This window comes from Pipra filicauda, unplaced genomic scaffold, assembly GCF_003945595.2.
Source record: "Pipra filicauda isolate LSUMZ 115617 unplaced genomic scaffold, ASM394559v2 scaffold92_size2517590_pilon, whole genome shotgun sequence".
Classification (NCBI taxonomy): domain Eukaryota; kingdom Metazoa; phylum Chordata; class Aves; order Passeriformes; family Pipridae; genus Pipra; species Pipra filicauda.
This window is the reverse complement of record NW_024105120.1, coordinates 578,019-597,606: the sequence shown is the minus strand read 5'-3', so window position 1 is coordinate 597,606 and position 19,588 is coordinate 578,019.

Genomic DNA, 19,588 nt, shown 5'->3' with positions numbered 1-19,588 from the left:
AAAATAATTACAACCCTTTATTTTCACATATCTAAAGGTACTTTGATTCACATGTATAGCTACTTTATCAAATAGCTTGGCAGAAAAACTGTTTCCACCTTCCCTTTCAGCTGTGTTTTAAAAGAAGCAGCCTCAGAGCTTGGAAAGGATTTGGGGTAATGCTTACTGATTATAGATGTCCATCCTTTGCATCCATATTCTGACACCTCTGTTGAAAAGGGTTTTAACATAACTGCTTCAGAAGTGAGCTTCTTTTTAGCATAGAGACTGCTTTAACTCATTAGAGAAACTATATTTTTTTCATATGAATTATATAGGGTAACTGAGATACCCTAAAACTGGCAAATCAATGCTTCATGTTATCAGGTTGGCTCTAGTGTAAAGCCCGACCCTTCATGTTCAGCTCTTTAGTTTTTTCTGTTACAAGTAAGCAGTGCTTTGTGTTTAGATCTTCTGACCTTTAAGAAGGATTAAACATTTCACCTTAGTCAGTTCTGTTGTCATATTAAAAGTAAATGGAGTGAAAGATGATTATACCTGAAGCTTTGCAGTCCCCATAGGAGTGGTCATTCTGAAAGGATATCGACTCTTTCAGTCCATACAAGACTCACCTATAGCCTCCATCTACAAAACACAGTGTCAGTTGTCCAAGGGAAAACTTGAGGAAGACTACATGGAATCTCTGTGTTTCTCTATGGCTCAACTGGACAACTCATTCAGAGTCAAATTACACAACCCTTAGCACTACTTTATCTGCAGGGTCGAGAATAGCATAGAGACAAAACAAACTTGTCACCCAATTCCCTGACCTTCTGTCCCTCTTTCCTCCCTGGGACAACAAAGTGGTAAAGAGGACCTGGTGCTTTATCTCGGTGCTTTTAAATAGCTGAGTCTGTCATGTCACTTTTACCAGTGAAAAGGCCTAAAGGTGCACCTTTAAGAGAATTCAGATGTAGGCTTAAATGTTTAAATTCTTATCAAAGTGTTACTACTAGGATTTAAATGTGGTTTTTTTGGAGGTGGGTGTTTGAATTTAGTTCTGAAGTGGCTGCAGGTATACTCACCAAATAAGGAAATATGTTTTTTCTTGAGAAAACAATTGACATGACTGTACAAGATGAAGCTAAACTACTTTATATCTATAAACTATGAAATTTAGCCATGACAGATTTGCCAATCATTGCTTGTATTACTACTGCGCAGTTGGGCAAAACTATAAAAGTTCAGGGGAAAAAGTTGTTTCTTCCAAGTATTTTAAGTAGTACTTTAAAAGATGTGTAGTCCTTAAGTGGTAGTATAACTACCATTTTCAACAACTTTCACAAAATATGATTTCTTTTTTCCACCTCTGTCATTATCCTACAATTTGCTGTCATTGTTCTGAGATTTTAGGTTTTATTACATTTCTATGAATGTTGATTCAAATGGAGTTTTAAGAAGTGCAATTTTAACAAAATGATATTTAAGTTAAAAAAAATAAACGAGAAAAAATAAAAAAGCTGCAAGTTTAAATGTTCTATGGATTTTTTAGCATGAGAATGTCAGAATATATATCATCCACCTGGATTTTCTATGAAGAATACAACTGGAACATTTTTTTTCACCACAGTACATTTAATTCCAATCTATCTTACACTTTCCAAATGTACAATAATTTAGTATTGCACTATACTGCCTCCACAGACAAATGTCATCTGTTTGTCAGAAATCAAAGGCTCGAATGTATCCAGCTGTTACTGAATTAACTAAAGGTGTTGTCTCTTTAATTTTCTAGTGGTTACTACATAAGATTTTTGGCTAAATACATAATTAATAGATGAGAGGTTTGGATAATTAAGAGCTACATAATTTCAGGTACCTGTAGTGGGATACAGAAATCAAAGAGACAGCACAGGTGTAGGTTTGTTAAAGATCACTGAGTTAAGCAAGAGAAAAACCTGAGCCATGTTTTAAAAACTTCTGAAATGCATCAAGCAAAACTATATTTTAATGAAAGTTCTGTTTTGGATAACACATGCAGGCATCAGCAAAAATATATATATTTTATATGCATATATACATTTACACTGAGGTGTTTATCTGGTAACTCGATGTGCTAATTCTACATGAATTTATAAGCACAGCTGAAGGGAAAAAGACAGAAAAGTGTGAGTAGAAATAAGGAGTCCTTTAGTAGAAGACATGCAAGTAAAAATGGATAAAATGTCCATAGTTTTGATAAGTTGGTCATGTTGCTCTCAACCAAGGTAAAATAATGATAAAAATTCAGATAAAATACTGTTTGAAAACAGTTAAATTAAATTATTTTGTTATTTTCAGAAATGTATTTTATTAAATGGAAAATGGGTCACAACAAGATGAATTTACTGTGTTTTTGGAATTTGGCTAAAGCAACTTGGGGGACCTATTATTTTGCCACTTATGCAGGCAAAAGGAGGATGATTAAGAAAGCCAAACAAATATTAAGTAAAACACTTATTAAAAAGACAAAAAAAATCAGCAATAGCAAATATCTAGAATGAGGGGTGCTGCAGGAATCTGCACGAGAATCTGTAAGACTCAATGTTTTCGTAATTGATGGGGAAATTAATATTAAATTACACATAAATTTCACTACAATTAAATCTGTTGTGATGCCAAGTTGGTGAAATGATAGGAATTGGAGTTAACTATGACTGACTCATTTAAATCTTCTGAAACAAAATACTTTTTATATACATCCAGAAAGACTTCAGGCCATGACTTTAGAATGGCTGAAATTAAATGCATCCATGTTATCAATTTATTCATGTGCAGAGTGAACTTTATGTGACTCTCCTGTGTTTGTGCTTTGGTTCACAGTCGGTCTGTTCAGCTGGAGAAGAGGAGACTGAGGGGAGACCTCACTGCAGTTACAACTTCCTCATGAAGGGAAGAGGAGGGGCAGGCACTGATCTCTGCTCTCTGGTGACCAGGGACAGGACCCGAGGGAATGGGCTGAAGTTGTGTCAGGGGAGGTTTAGGTTGGATATCAGAAAAATGTTCCTCCCCCAGAGGGTGGTTGGGCACTGGAACAGCTCCCCAGGGCAGTGGTCACAGCACCAAGCCTGCAAGATCTCAAGAGTTGTTTGGATGATATTCCCAGGCCCATGGTGTGACTCTTGGGGATTGTCCTGTGCAGGGCTAAGGGTTCAACTCGATCCTTGTGGGTCCCTTCCAGCTCAGTATATTCTGTGATTCTGGGACCTGTGCTGTTTGCCAGTGCAGACAGAGCCAAAAGACAATTGAAGGCAGTGCAGTTTTGTGCCTTATCCTGGATTCCTGAAATGACATTGCAGAAAGGGATGAAGTGATCCTGAGGTGTTTTATCAGGGTGGTAGTGAGTAGAAATGTTTATTTTCAGTATCTTTCCTCTTTAAGAATTGAATTGGTTGATATTATGTGCTGTTAGTGGCATTTCTAACAGTGTTAAGGAGTCCAATACACTGGACTTGCTCCTGCCAACTAAATTTTTAAAGGCTGTTAAAAACTTGGGGAAGGTTTCATAAAAGATCTATGAGTTATTCAGTGGGTAGTAGATATGTCTTAGTGTGAAAGCTTTAGAGAATTCAGTCTCAAAAGATTTAGAGACAACTTGATTATTCTGCACAACTACTTTCTAGGAGAGAGAGTAGTGGATTCTGAAGGACACATAAATCTAATATAATACAAGCTACATACCAAAACCAAGAATATGCTTGCTTTTCCTATTGTATGGCTGTGCAGATATCCGCCCCAAAACCCAATCTTCTTTCAGGTAGAGGGTATTCATGACCTGTGTTTTCCAACCATGTTAAGGAATGACTGCTGTGGGAAAATCAGTGCTAACCTATGCTATCTTTAAACCAACTGGTTGAGATTCTGGAGATGTGTTTTACTCATGAAAGGTACCTTTTGACTTGGCATAGAACAGGTAAACAGGCTGTGCTAATTATCTTTTGAAAGCTACTCAGAAATGATAAGAAATTTTAGGTTCACAAAGAAGTCATACAAAAAATAGTGTTAAAGTCACAAAGACATCTACTCTTTTACTGAGTGACATTCTATTCTGTTCTCTGGCACCAAACCATTTTGAATTCTGTTCCATCTATCAATTAAAATTAAAAAAAAAAGTATTTGCCTTTCTCTAAAGAATATTAGTATTTAGTTATTATGTTTAATATCCTAAAAAGCAACATCATAAAATACTACAATTATTTAAAAGAATCCTTTCCTCGGATATCAACATATTTTCTAGTTTCCTACATCATCAGTTTTTTATTTGATTCTCCCATTGCACTGGTATATATCAAGATGAATTCTACTAGTTTGCAGGGTTACACTGGTATGACTAATAGAACTTTTTCCATTTATTTGATAAACTTAATAATTTTATAAATAATATAATGGTAATTCTTCTCAACAGTTCTTTAAATAAGTTTTATAAAATTATAATAAAATAAAAGATTGTTGGATTGATTTCTTTTTTTGAGGGGAGGATGTGGAAAAAAAAGAGGGGGAGAAAGATGTTTGTACATATCTACTCAATTTAATTTTTTTAGAGGATATTTATTTTAGATGATAACTTTTATGAACAATTTATTTATTTAATTTAAATCTACCCAATGTGTATGCAAGTAGCCTCAAAAGTAACTACAGGAACAATCTAACAGCATTAATCCAGTATCTGGTGAATGAAACCAGTTGCTTCTTTGTTCAGAGAAGAAAAACATTGTTCAGGCAATTCATCTGGTATTCTGACTGATACAGCAGCTGATTTTTTTATCCTAGTTCATTTTCTTTAGGCCAGGGAGTAACCTGTGTCTGATATTTTAAGTGTGTGTCCTCGTGAGATGGTCACAGCCTGTGAGAGCTTTATTGGCCTCAAATCTTTCTCTCAACGTGTTCCCTAAAAAAATCTCCTCCTCTTTTGTTAGCAGTCCTAAAGTTAGAAAAACCCTTCGAGGCATTTCAATGGAAAATTCTTGGTGGGATTTGAAAAAAAGAAAATGGGAAGGTGATCATGAGGAGAATAGTTAAAGAAGAAGAGGGATTCGAGAGAGAAGATGTCTATTTACAGTAAAGGACAAGCTCCTGTTTTTAATTGATAACTACTGTTATTTAATATGTGAGACGAAACTCAAGCTACTTAAAAAAAATACAATCATGACCACAAGAGCTTAAAGAAAGGCTCTTTTAACCTTTTAATTTGGAAATATTCCATCTCTATCCTTGTGTTTAACTTTTACCTTGCTAAAATACAAATTAGGGCATTCCTAGGTCTCCTCTTTTTCAGAAGTAGTTGATCTCTCAACCATCTCTTTACAGCCATTATGCACAGACACACCCCCACCCCAGCAGTTTGTGTGCTATGCTTCTGTGATTCACCAACCCTGAGAAAATATAGTTCATTAAAACTTTGCTAAAACAACTTCACTACCCGGTGACTGTTTGGTGGTTTTGGGTTTTGTTATTAAAAATGATTAAAAAATAATGGGAATTTTGAATCCCTAGAAGGCTGCACTTAAAACTCAATAAAAGTTCACTTCATTACTAAGTCTAATTATAGATGCAACTTAGTAGGAATATTATCCAAAAGCTGCTATAGCAGAGTTTTGTGGGTAGGGTCTACATTATTGTTAATGCTAAACTGCTGACATTGCCTTATACATAATATTGTCATTAGGTACCTAATAATTTTACAGAATTTTATTACAGTCAGCAGGACTTCATTCTTCAGGTGCCCCCAGTAGGACATTAGGAACATGTGGGAAAGCGGAACATTTGTGGAAAACCTTATATAGCACTCCAGAAGATCTGCTTGCTCTTACTGTTATGAGTCACCTTTGGATAGAAATGAAAACACCATAAAATCCTTTATTACTTGTACCTATTAGAGAGGATATTTACAGTGCTCTGGTTCAGAACTTGTTAGTTTTAAGCAAGCATGGATTCCAAGAAAGCCGTGTTTTGCAGTTCTCCCTCTTCTTCCCTCTCCTCCATTTCTGCTTCGTTCTCTAAAGCATGTCAATCATTAAGGCAATTTCGCTCCTTGAATGTTTATGCCACTGCTGAATCCTTACAAATGAACTATTAATGTGCAGGTACCAGGATTCTTCACTCCCCCACAGCAGGCACTTCATCCCTGAAGCTCAGCCTTCCACCACTCTGATGCAGACCGTTGGCAACCTCATGGCTCAGAAAAGTGCTTTTTTTCCCATTTGAAGATATACTTGTATACACTACGTGGCCCATCTATCAATCACTTTCTGGTTATTAATCGCTCATAAATGTTCATGAATTTGTGTCAATCTGATGAACCTCTTAGCTTGCATACAAGCTATTAATTATTCATTTGTAATTACGCTGATGATTTTTGCATCCTCTATAGCTGCTCATTATGTAAACTAACCGTGTTAACAGTCCCTGTACTGATTTAGGCTTGAGATACAGCTCTCCCTGACAGTAGCTAGACTGTAACATTAATTATTTTTTTAACAAAGTACAGATTATTGATAGATATTAGTTGTTGCCTTTGTAATAGACAAAATGAAAACCTTTGCTCATAAATATAACAAAAAATATTGTACTTTACTTACTTTCTTAAAAAAAACCATAATCACTGTCTTAGTTATAAACAGGAAAGGTAAAGTATTATTATATTTTTAAAAATTAGATTTTTTTTCCCAAAGAAAATTATTTAGATGATTGAAGGGTGAGAAAATTTGGGCAGGGTATTGTGGGTGTGTTTGGATTGGGTACATGACAAAGGGTGTCTTGGGGTTGCCAGAGGAATATTTGAGGGAGGAGTTGGGTGGGGGAATGCCACTGAATTGTGTTTTTCTAGCCCCTTATTGGTGTTCAATTTTGATAAGGTCAACACAAAAAGACCTGGAGATTATGAAAATATCCATGGCAGATGATAAAACAAGCTATTTTGATCCCTAGGAAATAAATGGGCTTCTCAAAAAATTCTACATCTTTGGGAAGAACAAAAACTTGGTTTTTCTTACAGGTAAAGCGTCATATGAAAGAAGTGCAGTGTTCTACAATCATCATTTACTTGGAAGTGTTGGTTGCAAGATAAATTTCAGAATAGTTGGGCAGAGAAAAAGACACAATATCCAAGGATGAGTTATCAAAACATGCTAAGTAAATTCACGATTTACTGAACTAATAAAGCACTTGGGAACCAAAAATTCATTGAGTTGTAAAAAGCATACAAAATATTTTCAAACGCTACAGAAATCAAACAGGTTTTTTTCTTGCTTTGCTTTATTTTGAAGGGAATTAAAAAGGAGGCTAGAGAGAGGTTTGCTTTATTACTATTTGAATTCTGCCACTCTTGATTTGCATTTATCTTCCTGGATTTCTTTTTGCACTGTACTGTTAGGAACAGACATGGAAGGATAAGTTAAAAAAAATAAAGAAGACAAACTGTGAAAACCCCCCTGTTTCTCTTGGGTCTGAATCTCTTGAGGATCCCAACTCCTTTGCATCAAGGCACTTCACAGCACTGGAGCCAAGGATGTCTGCTTGGGCTCACAGTGACTCCAGAACAGCCCTCTAGGGACAGCCCACAAAATAGGGAAAGCAATCAACCTGCTCTCTTCACTTTTTCCTTGTGAACAACTGTTTCAGATGTCCTTTTACTTCATAAAAGTACAAATGAAAGGTAAGAAACAATTCCTTGTCAATTCACTTGTATTATTTTTGTGCATACCAGATAGCAGGGCTTTTTGCCATTTCACGTGTAGTCTTTACTGAAGGACTGGTGTGCTATTACACTGGTAGGTGTTCATTGTTCTGCACTGAGATAATCCTCTTCTAATTTACAATAAAGGTCTTGTAAGTTGCTGGAAGTGTGCTTAAATATTTCAGTTGATGTACAGAGGAATGTAGTAATTTAAATTATGTAACATGTCCACTTTCTGTCTATCATCTCCATTTACTCACTTTGGAAAAGAGTCATATTTACTTGATACTACATATTATATGTAATATATATTATATGATATATATTGTACTATATATTCTATATTATATTGTATACATTATATTGGATTTTATTTTATGATAACTGCTTTTTAATGTGTTCATGTTACCATAGGAATAATTAATATATGCTAATAACTATTGTAGCACTATGTGTAATTTTAGATTAGTAATAGAATTAGACAATTGCTATATGAATAAATCCATGTTCACAGGAACTACCAAGCTGGTATAATAGTTCCTATACTTACTTTTTTTTATTAAAAAAGTAGGAAGCTGTTTTTGAAATTGCTGGATTTTTGTCAGTGAACATTATGAACACCATTTAAGCATTTAAAGCTCACATAGTTATATTCACAAAAGCAATCAAAAGTGTAGAATCATCAGAGACTGATTACCAACCAACACACTACACCTATCAAAGTGCTCTTCCTTTCAACTGAGGTGTACTGCTCGTGTATTAACCAACTTCATTTGGGATTTTGCATCAGTCAGGTAACTGTACGATAGTTAGTTTATATAATGAGCAGCAGTGCAAGAAGCAAAATATTCAGTATAATTAATTAGAAATGAATAATTAATGACATAGCCTTACAGCTGCATCCAGCTGTCATGTACTATAAATGAATGAGCATCTTAGAAATTAACAGCCAAAGTGATATGAGTACATGATAGTTCAATTTTTATACCTTTTGATCAAAATCCTGCTGTCTGCATCAGACTTCAAGCTCTAGTGAACTGAGTAGGGGCTTTGCCTATAAAATATTATTCATCAGGAATTAGAGAGATAGGATAAACAGAAAGAGGGCAATTTAAGTTAGATATATGGGAGAAATTCTTTACTGTGAGGAAGGTGAGGCATTCGATCAGGTTGCCTGGAGAAGTTATGGATACCCCATCCCTGGACGTGTTCAAGGCCAGGTTGGACAGGGCTTGGAGCAACATGGTCTAGGGGGAGGTGCCTCTGCCATGAGATCTTTAAGGTCCCTTCTTTCAACCATTCTATGATCCTATGATCCAGATTTGAATAATATCCTTTTTGATGAGCAGATATGCAATGATAAAAATAAGTAAGGCATAACTTCTGTAAGAGTATAAAGAAGATATTAGTTCTTTGTATTTTCGTGTACTCAAATTCACATATATTTGGAATTAGGTGGCTGATTTCCTGTGAAAAAACGCTCAGAGAACTATCCTGCTTTTATATATGTCTGCTGAGCCCTCTTGACTGATAGAAATAGAGATTAATGCAAACAGGTTAATGAAAATAGGTGCTTGGAATACACCTGATAAAAGTGCCCCAGGAGAACAAAAAGCCAGCAATCCCCTGTTATTAGATATTCCAACAGATCCTTAAAGATAGATATTATAAGTGAGTCTACTTCAGGAAAAGTTTCTGTTTGAGCTCACACGTTTCTTGACTTGGAAAACATCTTACTACAGGACACAAATCAGAGGACAAGCTTCATTAGTTCCAGTTCTACAGTCTCATTGAACTACTTGTTTACTTTTCTGGGATTTTTAACTTAAATTCTTTGTGGTTTAATTTTACATAGTCTAATTTATTGGCCAATAATGGTGGTTTTGGTTTCAACTTATGGATGTTTTATCTTATTTTAATTAACATTTCTGGGCTTTTAAATTATTTCTGTATGGAACTCATTCTCAAAGGGTTTAATTTGGGTCTGCGTAAAATTTGATGAATGTGCAGAGGAATGTAAAAGAATAAAAAGAAAGATCTGGATATAAATCTCACAACTCAGAAACAGCTCCCCAAAGGGAGATTCTTTCAAGCAAATCAGTGTCTTTCTCTGTTGAAGTCAATGGAGCTACACTGGGTTACACCTCCTGAGGATCTGGATACACACCATTAGTACCTGATTCGAAGCCCATAGAAATAATTTGCTTTTAGTATTGTAACTTTATGGCTGGAATAATATGTTGGTATTTATGAGCCTCCTTCTTAATGAGTTCTGACACGCTTTTTAGGGAGCCTGTGGTTGCGCCTTGCCCAGGGTAAATATCTGAGGAGCAGTTTCTTTCCTGGGATGCTCTTATAGTAGTGCACACCTTAGTGATTGCTGGATATAAATAGGCAATCCAGCTGTTGCAGTTCAGGAGATGTTCACTGCTCAGGGGGTGGTGGTGATATTTGTTTTTTTCTTTCTTTTTCTGAAACACATCTCACACAGTTTTTGACTATTAATCCTAGAAACTGAAGTTGTTAATTGTGAAGCCCACGAGAAAATAGTAGTGAAACCCAATGATTAAAAGATTTTGGTAAAAAAAAAACAACACTCATTTATTAGTAACAATATGTCTACTAGGTAATTTGTCCCTCTAACTCCTTTGGTACTTATGAAATTTGCGGGTTATACTGTCAGGAACAGATGGAGTTACTCACCTTGTATATATGCAAGAGAAAGTCCCCCCAAATCTTGGCTGAAATAGGCTTCAGAGCCACAAAACTGTAGCATGAAAATGGGAGGGGGATGACTTAGAGCATGCTTGGTAGTGACTTTATTGGTTCTTATTATCTTGAAATATAAACATTTCACAATTTTGCTTATTCCTTTTCTGCAGAACTTGCTTGAGAACCTTGCTTGAGACAAATGAGAATTTTATTACGACACTTCTGCAAGTTCTATTTTTGAGTAGGTTTCATCTATACTATTTAGGCATTGTACTTCCAGTCTCAGGGCACTTAGACCTGAACAACAGTAAACAGTAAGCAGTATGCCAGACAGAGGGAGCTTGAGGAAATACAGATGGCTCTTCCTACAGTTGGAATTCTATTTTCTTTCCTTTCATTTCAAAATTATCTTGTAATACATTTATTCGCTAGATGGCTTATCAGTGAGAGGAAATAAAAATTCCAAAAGCCCAGACCAGAGCATGTGCATTGAATTTAATTGCTGAGATAATTTCAGTGGTCCTTAGTTCCCACTTAAAACCCAAATTAAAAGTGTTAGGTTTCAGGGAACTTGAGAGCAGACACTTTGTGATGATTTTCCTAGTTGCTAGGGAGCTGAGCTCTGTGCCTATGGCAGCATTGCCAAAATTTGTGGTGAACTGGTTTGTTGGAGACTGATATGTCCTAATTTCATGGCAAACTGCCATGCTGTCTGGTATGAACTGTGGAAAAAAACCATGCAAAGTGACATGTAAGCTGCTAGAAAAGTAGGCAAATCTTCCCAAAATGTAAAATTATTTCCTCAGAGACAAATTTTTTCAGTCAAATTGTATTGTCATATTTGACAACTAGTGAGAAAAAATCCACAACTGTTCTGACTCAAACTTATGGGTGAAATGCCGAGGAGGTAATTTGAAGATTACTTATGCGTTTATTGTGCATTCCTCTGCCAATATATTATCCTGTATTGGTAATATGTTGCTTTTGTGGAGATATGGCATGATAATATCAATTTTCAATAGAAAATGATGTCTTTTAAGAATTAGATTTTTAATATTTCTGCCACTTAGTATCTACAAAACTCTACTTTGCTCTGAAGCATAAATACATTGATGCTCAAATACTGTGAAGGTAAGAGCTATGTCAAAGTTGTAAACTTTAGTACACTGGTTATCCTTTGGGATATCCTTTGGGATAGCCAGAGGGTTTCTCTGGGGTTTTTTGTATGTGTTGCCAGCATGTTGGCTCTAACCCTCTGATTTAGCTAGACTTCTTTTTTATACAAGGATAAGTAAACTGTTGAAGTAAACACTGTCATCTTCAATGTGAGCACTAAATCAGGTGAATATTGAAATTTAGCTCTCTTTTGTTCATCACCAATTCGTTGTTTCACAACTTGGATCAGAGAGAGGACTTCTGAACCCTACAGAGTGTGCTGTGATCCCACCTGCTTAACTCTTTCTTTACATCTCTGTCATAAGTTGATAATAGAGGCATTCATTAGTATGGATGCATTGCAGGGCTGCAATATTCCCTCTCCTAGAGGGAGTAAAAGAATGAAAACAGTAATCCAATTCCACAGATCACACACTGCTGAGTCACAAGCCAGGAGCAATGACTTTTTAGAATACGCTTTTTTTAAATTTAATGTGACTACTTTATGACCCTAAAAATGTCAAGCACAAAGTATCTTAGCATTGGTGTTGTTTATTTGAAAATACAGTCACCTTAATGCTGCAGATATTTAAAGTCTATGCCTTTTAAATAAAATCAGAGCTTTTAGATAGAAACCAATGCCTTTTGAGATTTGAAGAATATATGCAGGATCTACAATATTTAATCTCTCCCTCCCTTCCCTTCCTTCTCAAAGCAGTCAGTCACTGGATAGCTAAACTATTTTAAGAAAGCTATGAAAGATTACTTCTATTTTTTTGGAAAATTAACTTGTTATAACACTTTAGATATTTATACCACTAAAAAAAAAAAAATATTCTTTACAGTTAGCAGGAACAGCAAAAAAGATATATGCCTTATGAAGCTCACTATGGATACGAGAATAAATACCCAGAATAGAGGCATGAGCTTACTAGAGTAATATAAATGATACAGATAATATTCTGCAGAGATCAACAAAATCCCAAATCTGATAAATTTTGCATTAGAAGAAAGATTAAGGCAACAAAGGGCAAGAGTAGAGTGAAAAAATCATTTCTTACATTTAAAATAGTTGAAGAGTTTCATAAACACTTTTTTGTGACTGACTTTCAAGTATCACAAGTGGGACTGAGCTCTAAAGAAGGTTGGGGTAGAGGGCATATACAAGAAGTTCTTCTCTCTTTAATGGTCTTAGCATTCTCCACCTATTTTTCACCTCAAAAAATAAAAGACAAATTTTCCTGTATGTTTTTTTCTAACATTGCCAGAGGTCACCTGTAGCCCCTCGATGGAATCATTTCCCACAGGCATAGATCTTGTTTTATCATAGCTGTAATAAAGTCATGTTTTCCAATAGAAGGTGGTTTTAATCATATATCAGATCTGCATTATTTAAGTTTAGAAAGGCACTCTGAGACTGAAGTTTCTTTTCCTTTAATTTAAACATGGGGAATTTTTTTTCCCTTTCCAAAATTTCCACCCCAAAAAGGCCTAAAAATAAACATCTTGCCAAATTTTTCCTAATTAATTTCACTTCTACTGTGAACAAGGGTGTAACAAGAGCCAAGCTCTTCAGAACAATAACTCAAACAAAGAAAACATTCTGTATTTATTTCTGCATAAACATCACATCACTTCAGTCATCTAGCCTACCAATCCTCTTTGAATTTGCATGATTTCAATCTCTATAGGTCTTTCCTTAAAAGGAAGTAGGAAAAGAAAAAGAGGAAAACCATGTAGTTCTGATTAACAATCTGAGTCTTTTAGAAATTTCAGACTATCCTGTGCATAATTCTGACTAGAGGGAACACTGGTGAACACTGTGTGTCTCTCCTGGACAGAGCTTGGAGTGGGGCAGTGGAAAGAGTGGAGGGACTTGTGTATTGGGTTTTGTGGGGAAAGAGAAATTACTCATATAGCTGAAAATAAAGACAGCACTGGAAGTTTGAAAATAATCTTGGGATATAAAGGCCTGCAGAACTTGATGTTGGCTTTACTTCATTAGGATTTTCCTTCCAGAGAACCATTAATTTTTTTAGATTAACCTAAATACAGGATAAATACGGAATACACTAAAGGATGAAATCAAGGTTAATTAAAACATCTAAGTCTTTGATTACAAAAGTGATAATTGCAGTAGAATAAAGAGTAAAATAACTCTATTGAATAGTTCCTTATTAGGTATGCTCAACCTTTTCTATCAGATCCTCAAGGAGCTTTTAATACCCTCTTTGTCTCTTTATTCTCATACCCTTTGTGCCCTAAAAAGACAGAAAGAAAAGAAGGAAACAAAAACTGAAAGAGAGGAGGAAGGGAGAAAAGTCTTCTTACAGCTATGCAAAATACCTGTTTTTCTGTGGGTAACCTGATTCTGTCCAGATATATTTCTTTAATTCCTTTCCTTCTGAGACACACAAATATTCACTGTTTACAGGAATTTTGTATAACAATAGTAGGTAGAAAGGTAAAGTCAACTGATACTGATATCTTGATATTAGTAATGTAGAATTTTCCTTCAAAGGCTGAAATGGGGAGGAAAACCAAATATTTTACCAGGGCTAGGACATAAGGCTCCTAGAATAGTTAATAGAGTCTTTGCTATAAGCAACTGTGACTTTCCAGGCTGTAACTGAGAAAGCCACATTTCTTTTTATCTTCCACATTTTTATTCACTTTCCCCCTTTATATGTAGTCCGTCTCAACAGAAGATTGGACTAAACTGTAGTAACAGGAGTAAAAATACCACCTTTCTTTTCTCAGCAAGGACACTTCAAATTCTGGAGGATAATAGCTGAAAGGAAGGAGGAACAGGAAAAGTCATTAAAATGGAGATGTACCTGATATGGCCTTGGGGAGGTTCACTGGTTGGCACTGTTTCTTATTGTCAGATACAGTTTTTCATTGTGAATAATGTGCTCACTATTGGAAACCTGCCTTGGTGCCTCCGAGATTCAGTTTTTTTGAGGCGGGTATGGTTGGCAGTGTTGAATTTGCCCTTTGCCAGGCCATCTAGCTCTCAGTGAGTGGATTCTGCCCTCTGTTCAGCTTTCTCCATGAGGGGCCTCAGTGTCCAACTGTTCAATGACCTCAGCTCAAGGACCTGTGCAAGTAAGCAAGGGATAATAGCACCATAATTCTCTGGTTCTCCAGAAAATATATCTTGCCCAAAGGTATTTCTTTACACGATCATGGCTTTAAAAGACAGGCATAACTACTTTCACACAGTCGACTTTGCCATGATGCTTATTCCACATAACATCTTGATGATCAACAGCACTGTCTTGAGTCAGAGCAACTCATATTAAGCAGCCTGGGATCAATAGTGTGAAACAGGGAGAATTCATTACACTGCAGCTTGAAATGGGCCTCCAGAGGTGTGCCAAGGACAGGTTCTTCCCAGTTTAGATGATACAGGCACTGCTTTTTGGCTGGTGGGGTGTAGGAGAGGTATGCTGAGGATGGGGTAGAGGGCTCCAAACCCTGTGGAGGGGAAGGAGAGTTTGCAGGGCCCTGAGTGGTTCCTGCCAACATGTTCATACAAAGGTGCCTGAAAGAGCACCTAGTTTGTGGGGTGTCAACTGGGCAAGGTCAAAAACATCACCTAGGTGTTGCCACCTCACTGTACCTTTGTAGAGAGACTTGTGAGACAGGCAGATTGTGCTGCCCCAGGTGCTGTCCCGGGAAGATGGACACATCTCTGACGCCTTGGGGAACCTTGGTATGGCTTCTGCTGCTGCCCCGACTCTGTCCCTCTCAGCCCAGAAGTTGTGGGCTCAGTCATCTCCGTCATGGGGCTGCCTGGATCCTGGGTCTGGCATGCTGTGGGTGTCCTACCAAGTGGTCACAGCACCTCAGGGAAGCCCAGAATTTTGGTGCAGGGAGTGAAGGTGTTGGTTTCTGTCAACAGCCACTTAACTGTTTCCTGCCTGAAAAAGTGTCTGAGGAGAAAGCTGCTCTGCAGCTGGATGAGCCCCTGAGAACAAGGTAAATGGTGGCAAAATATCTTTTGCTCCAGGGTTTTCTTGCAAAATATTTGCAGTGCCCTCAAGGTGTCCTATTATCCTGTAGCATCAGGGGAATTCAAAATGTTGGAGCTCTGAGTAGCCCTCAGCTTGCAGAAAATTGACACCCTCATTCAAACCCTCAGCACATCACCCACACATCAAAAATTACATAGGCGTCAGAAAATAACCAAGGGATTGGGCTAAAGAGTTTGGCTGTGATCACAAACAGCAGTGAACTCGGACCCTTTCATGTATGGAGGCAGAAGAAATAAGGAGGAAAAGAAATATTGCACTTCTCGATTGTTTTAAGGCTGATGCTCAAAACACCACAGCTTGAGAAGTGTTACATCAAGCTGTCTCCATTGTAATTAGCCGTTATTCTTTATTTGCTAAATAGCTGGAAAAACATTTTGGCAGAAGGGGTTGGGAGCATTTTTCAGCTGTTTCTTTTGCTGTACCATATTCTTAGTCAATTAATTTTAGTCTTTCTGTATGTTACAGCTAATAGTACAATATTACCAGAATAACAGTGTTTTCTCTGATATCTTTAGCATTCTAAAATTAAAAAGGATTAGAACTGAAAAGGGCATTTTACATTAAAGTCTTCATTATCTTTTGTAGAAACAAGTGAATTAGTTTTGAAATTCATGGCTCTTATTACAGGAATGAATACTTCATGTTGTCAGTAAGCAAATAGTTTCTCCCCTGTTTTCCTATTAATTCCTGTAAGTAATTCTTTGAATGTTAAAGTGGCTTTTTAATTTCTTATTTAAAATATTATTTTCACTTAAAATTTTGAATTTCATCATTTTAGGGAAGATTTCCAAGATGTTTATGAAATTAGCTTATAAAATGGTGTTACAGATAAAACTTTTCAGATCATGATTTTGCATGGTGAGTTTCTGGAAAATCATTCCCCTTTCGACTGTTCTGGTGAATAGAGCATGAAAGCACGACTGATTCTCTAACTCTGCCAAATTTAAAATCTGCTGCAGAGTAAACAGAATTCCTAATTTTCCTTTAGAGGGACAGATGTGCATATATACACTTTTGACACTGTTTTGAATTGAAATTTTACCTACACTCAAGATAGTTTCACCTGAAAATACAGAAAAAAGGAAATCTTAAAAAAATGGTTTTTATTTATTTTACTTATGTTTCATATATTTTTGAATTTTGGTTATACAAAACTAGAGGAATGGGGATGATATTATAATATCCGTTTTCCAAGCTAAATTAGCTACTGCACCAAATTAGTTACATGCTGAAAGAGCTTCCAAATTAATATATCCTGCTGGGGAGACGCTGAAGAAATGAAAGGCATTTAACTCCTGAGACTTGACTTTAGTTGTTTGAAAAGATAAAGCAATCTGAATATATACATTTATTACCTGACTTGTCACTTTTTAATTTAGTCAAAATTGGTTTGAGGTTTTAATATTCTTAATTTTCCCCTGAGTATAGTTAAGAAATCTATTTTCTTGAAGGATAATTCAGTTTGGTACACTGAGGTCAATAGTGTTCCTTCTCTTATAACAGATACAAGAACTCGAGGTTTTGTCTTTAACTTCAAGGGAATTTTGGGGAGAAATATCTTTTCTAGTATTTTCTTTTTCTGAACGAGTTTTCTAATTCTAAAATTCTGAATACTGAGTTTTCTCTACCTATGAACATGTCCATATTTTCTCTGACAGTTAAAATCTTACATCATTCTTTCAAGTTTTCTGCTAAACTTTAGAAACACAAGTGGACTGTACTACATGTGCCTTTTTCATATCAATTTGATTTTGATTGGATAGCCGCGCTTCTCTTGATATAAAGTATTAAAATTCTTTGCTTATCCTTATGACAAAATATATGACCTTTCACTTTTCTTGCATTATTATTCATCCTGCTTTGTTATCATTGGCATGTTATTTTCAGGGCTCTGACATTCCTGGCATTCTGCCATGTTCTTCATGCTTTTGACCCAGAAATGTTAGAAAGGGAGGCATATTTTTAAAGAAGTTTGTTCCTACAGGAAAGGTAACCACATTATCTTAAAGAAGCTACTTTTCTTCTACTCTTCGTGCTTTTGGTTTCCTTTGTTATTCTTTTCCCTTTCAACAATTAATCTTGATGTATGTCGTCACATGCATTTGAAAATGGCTATGGACTGACAGGCTGTGAGGTAAACTCACATCAAAAATCATGTACACATTGTGGCATAAAGCCCAAGTTGAATCATTGTATGTTCTTTTGTAGTACTCCAAACAACAAAGGTAATTGTGATTAGCAAGATATAAAAATAGTTTCAGATCCAATTCTTAATATAAAAGTCTGATTTTGTGATACGTGATAGACACATCTGAAAAATATTTCTACAGTTTATGTCCTTTTTTTTTGTGCCAATTGAAAAGGATGGATTCTTTAAATAAGCACAATGTGAACTGATTATTAACTGCACAATCCAGAAAGGCCTATTAACACATAGAAGTTCAATTGTTGTCAACATTTTTGATGCCCGGTTCCTGGGAAAGATCTTAAAACTCAACAGTCCAGTTTCCTTAATTTATGCATGGACACATGAAGTGGTGCAAGGAAGGAAATGCCATGATCTGGTAGAGATTTGCACTGCTTCTCTACACAGATATGTCACATTTCTACAGTACTCTGAGATTTAGGCATCTGAGTTAAGCCTGCATCTGTGTCCAGTCTATGCCTAAGAGTTCATGTCAGTAATAACCTTTGTCAGATGTGATAACTCATGGACTATAAAATTCCTGTGTAGAAGAAGGAGATGATTTTTACTACTTGACTGTTTAAAAATCTAGAAGCATTTAGCCAACTTGTGTGTGGTTCACATTAAACTGCCTCTAGATAAAAATCTTGAATTTAAGATCCTTTTTTTCCCCTATATGGCCTATGCTGCCTTTTCCATACTCCTTTTCTATCAGCAGGAATTTTGCATCCTTTGTTATACAATGAGTCAGGTTGAACAGAAAGCTGTACACTGGTTCCAACCTCTAACCTGCCCGTGAGTAAATTCCCTAGCAGGGTATGTTCAAAGACTTTAAATACTCACTGACTGAGACAGCATGTGTTCTATTTTCTGGATGAGTCAGTTTACTTCTGAGATAATTGAATGAGACAAAATGACAGCATCTCTTTTTGTACCTGTGTTAAAAGATAAAAGGCAATGACAATGTCTTTTGGGGATGATGTATGCCTGGGCAGATGTTTTGGGCACGGTCTAACCTCAGGGATTCAGATAATTGTTTGTATAATTTCTGGATCTCAATGGGATTTAGCTGCTTAAAGCTGTGTACACGGCACCTCAGCCAGAGTTGTGGTGGACTTTCTCACATGGAGGATCTGCAGGAGCAAAAGGAATCACAGGGTTGCCTTATTGGTTCACATCTCCCCTACAATTTGTCTACCCTGAAAGTGTGAACGTTCCTCTTTCAATCAGCTAATGCTGGATGTGTTTCAGTGCAACATTTCTCAGTGCAATACAGTCTTTCATCAGATTTGCTCAAGACTTCAGTGGCTAGATGAATGCTCAGAACAACATGCACTGCACAGAAAATTCCAGTTTCAAGTACACAGCTTCAACACAGCCCAATAAGAGGGCTTTTTAATGAGTGTGCAGTCAAGATTCGCAGAGCTTGAAAGAGATCTAAGCAAGTCTGACTTATAACTCTACCTGCTTTCATAAGATGGGGGGGTAAAGCAGAAATGTATGGCACTTTTTATAATTAATTCACTGAAATTTATTCATTTAAACCAGTCATCTAGTATAGACCAGTAGAATAGAATTCAGACTGTCACAAATTACATTAAATCTTGTTCCTTCTTACATCTGTTGTTACTTCGTTAGCCATGGGGCAATTATGATGTTGTTACCAAATTCCTCTTTACATTTGTAGAATACCTTTTTTACAAGCTCAATATATCTCAGATGGTTTTCAAATTGAAGTATTTTTTGTAAGATTAACAGAAAAAATCATATTCATTTTTCATTCAACAGTAACAGTGTCAAGAA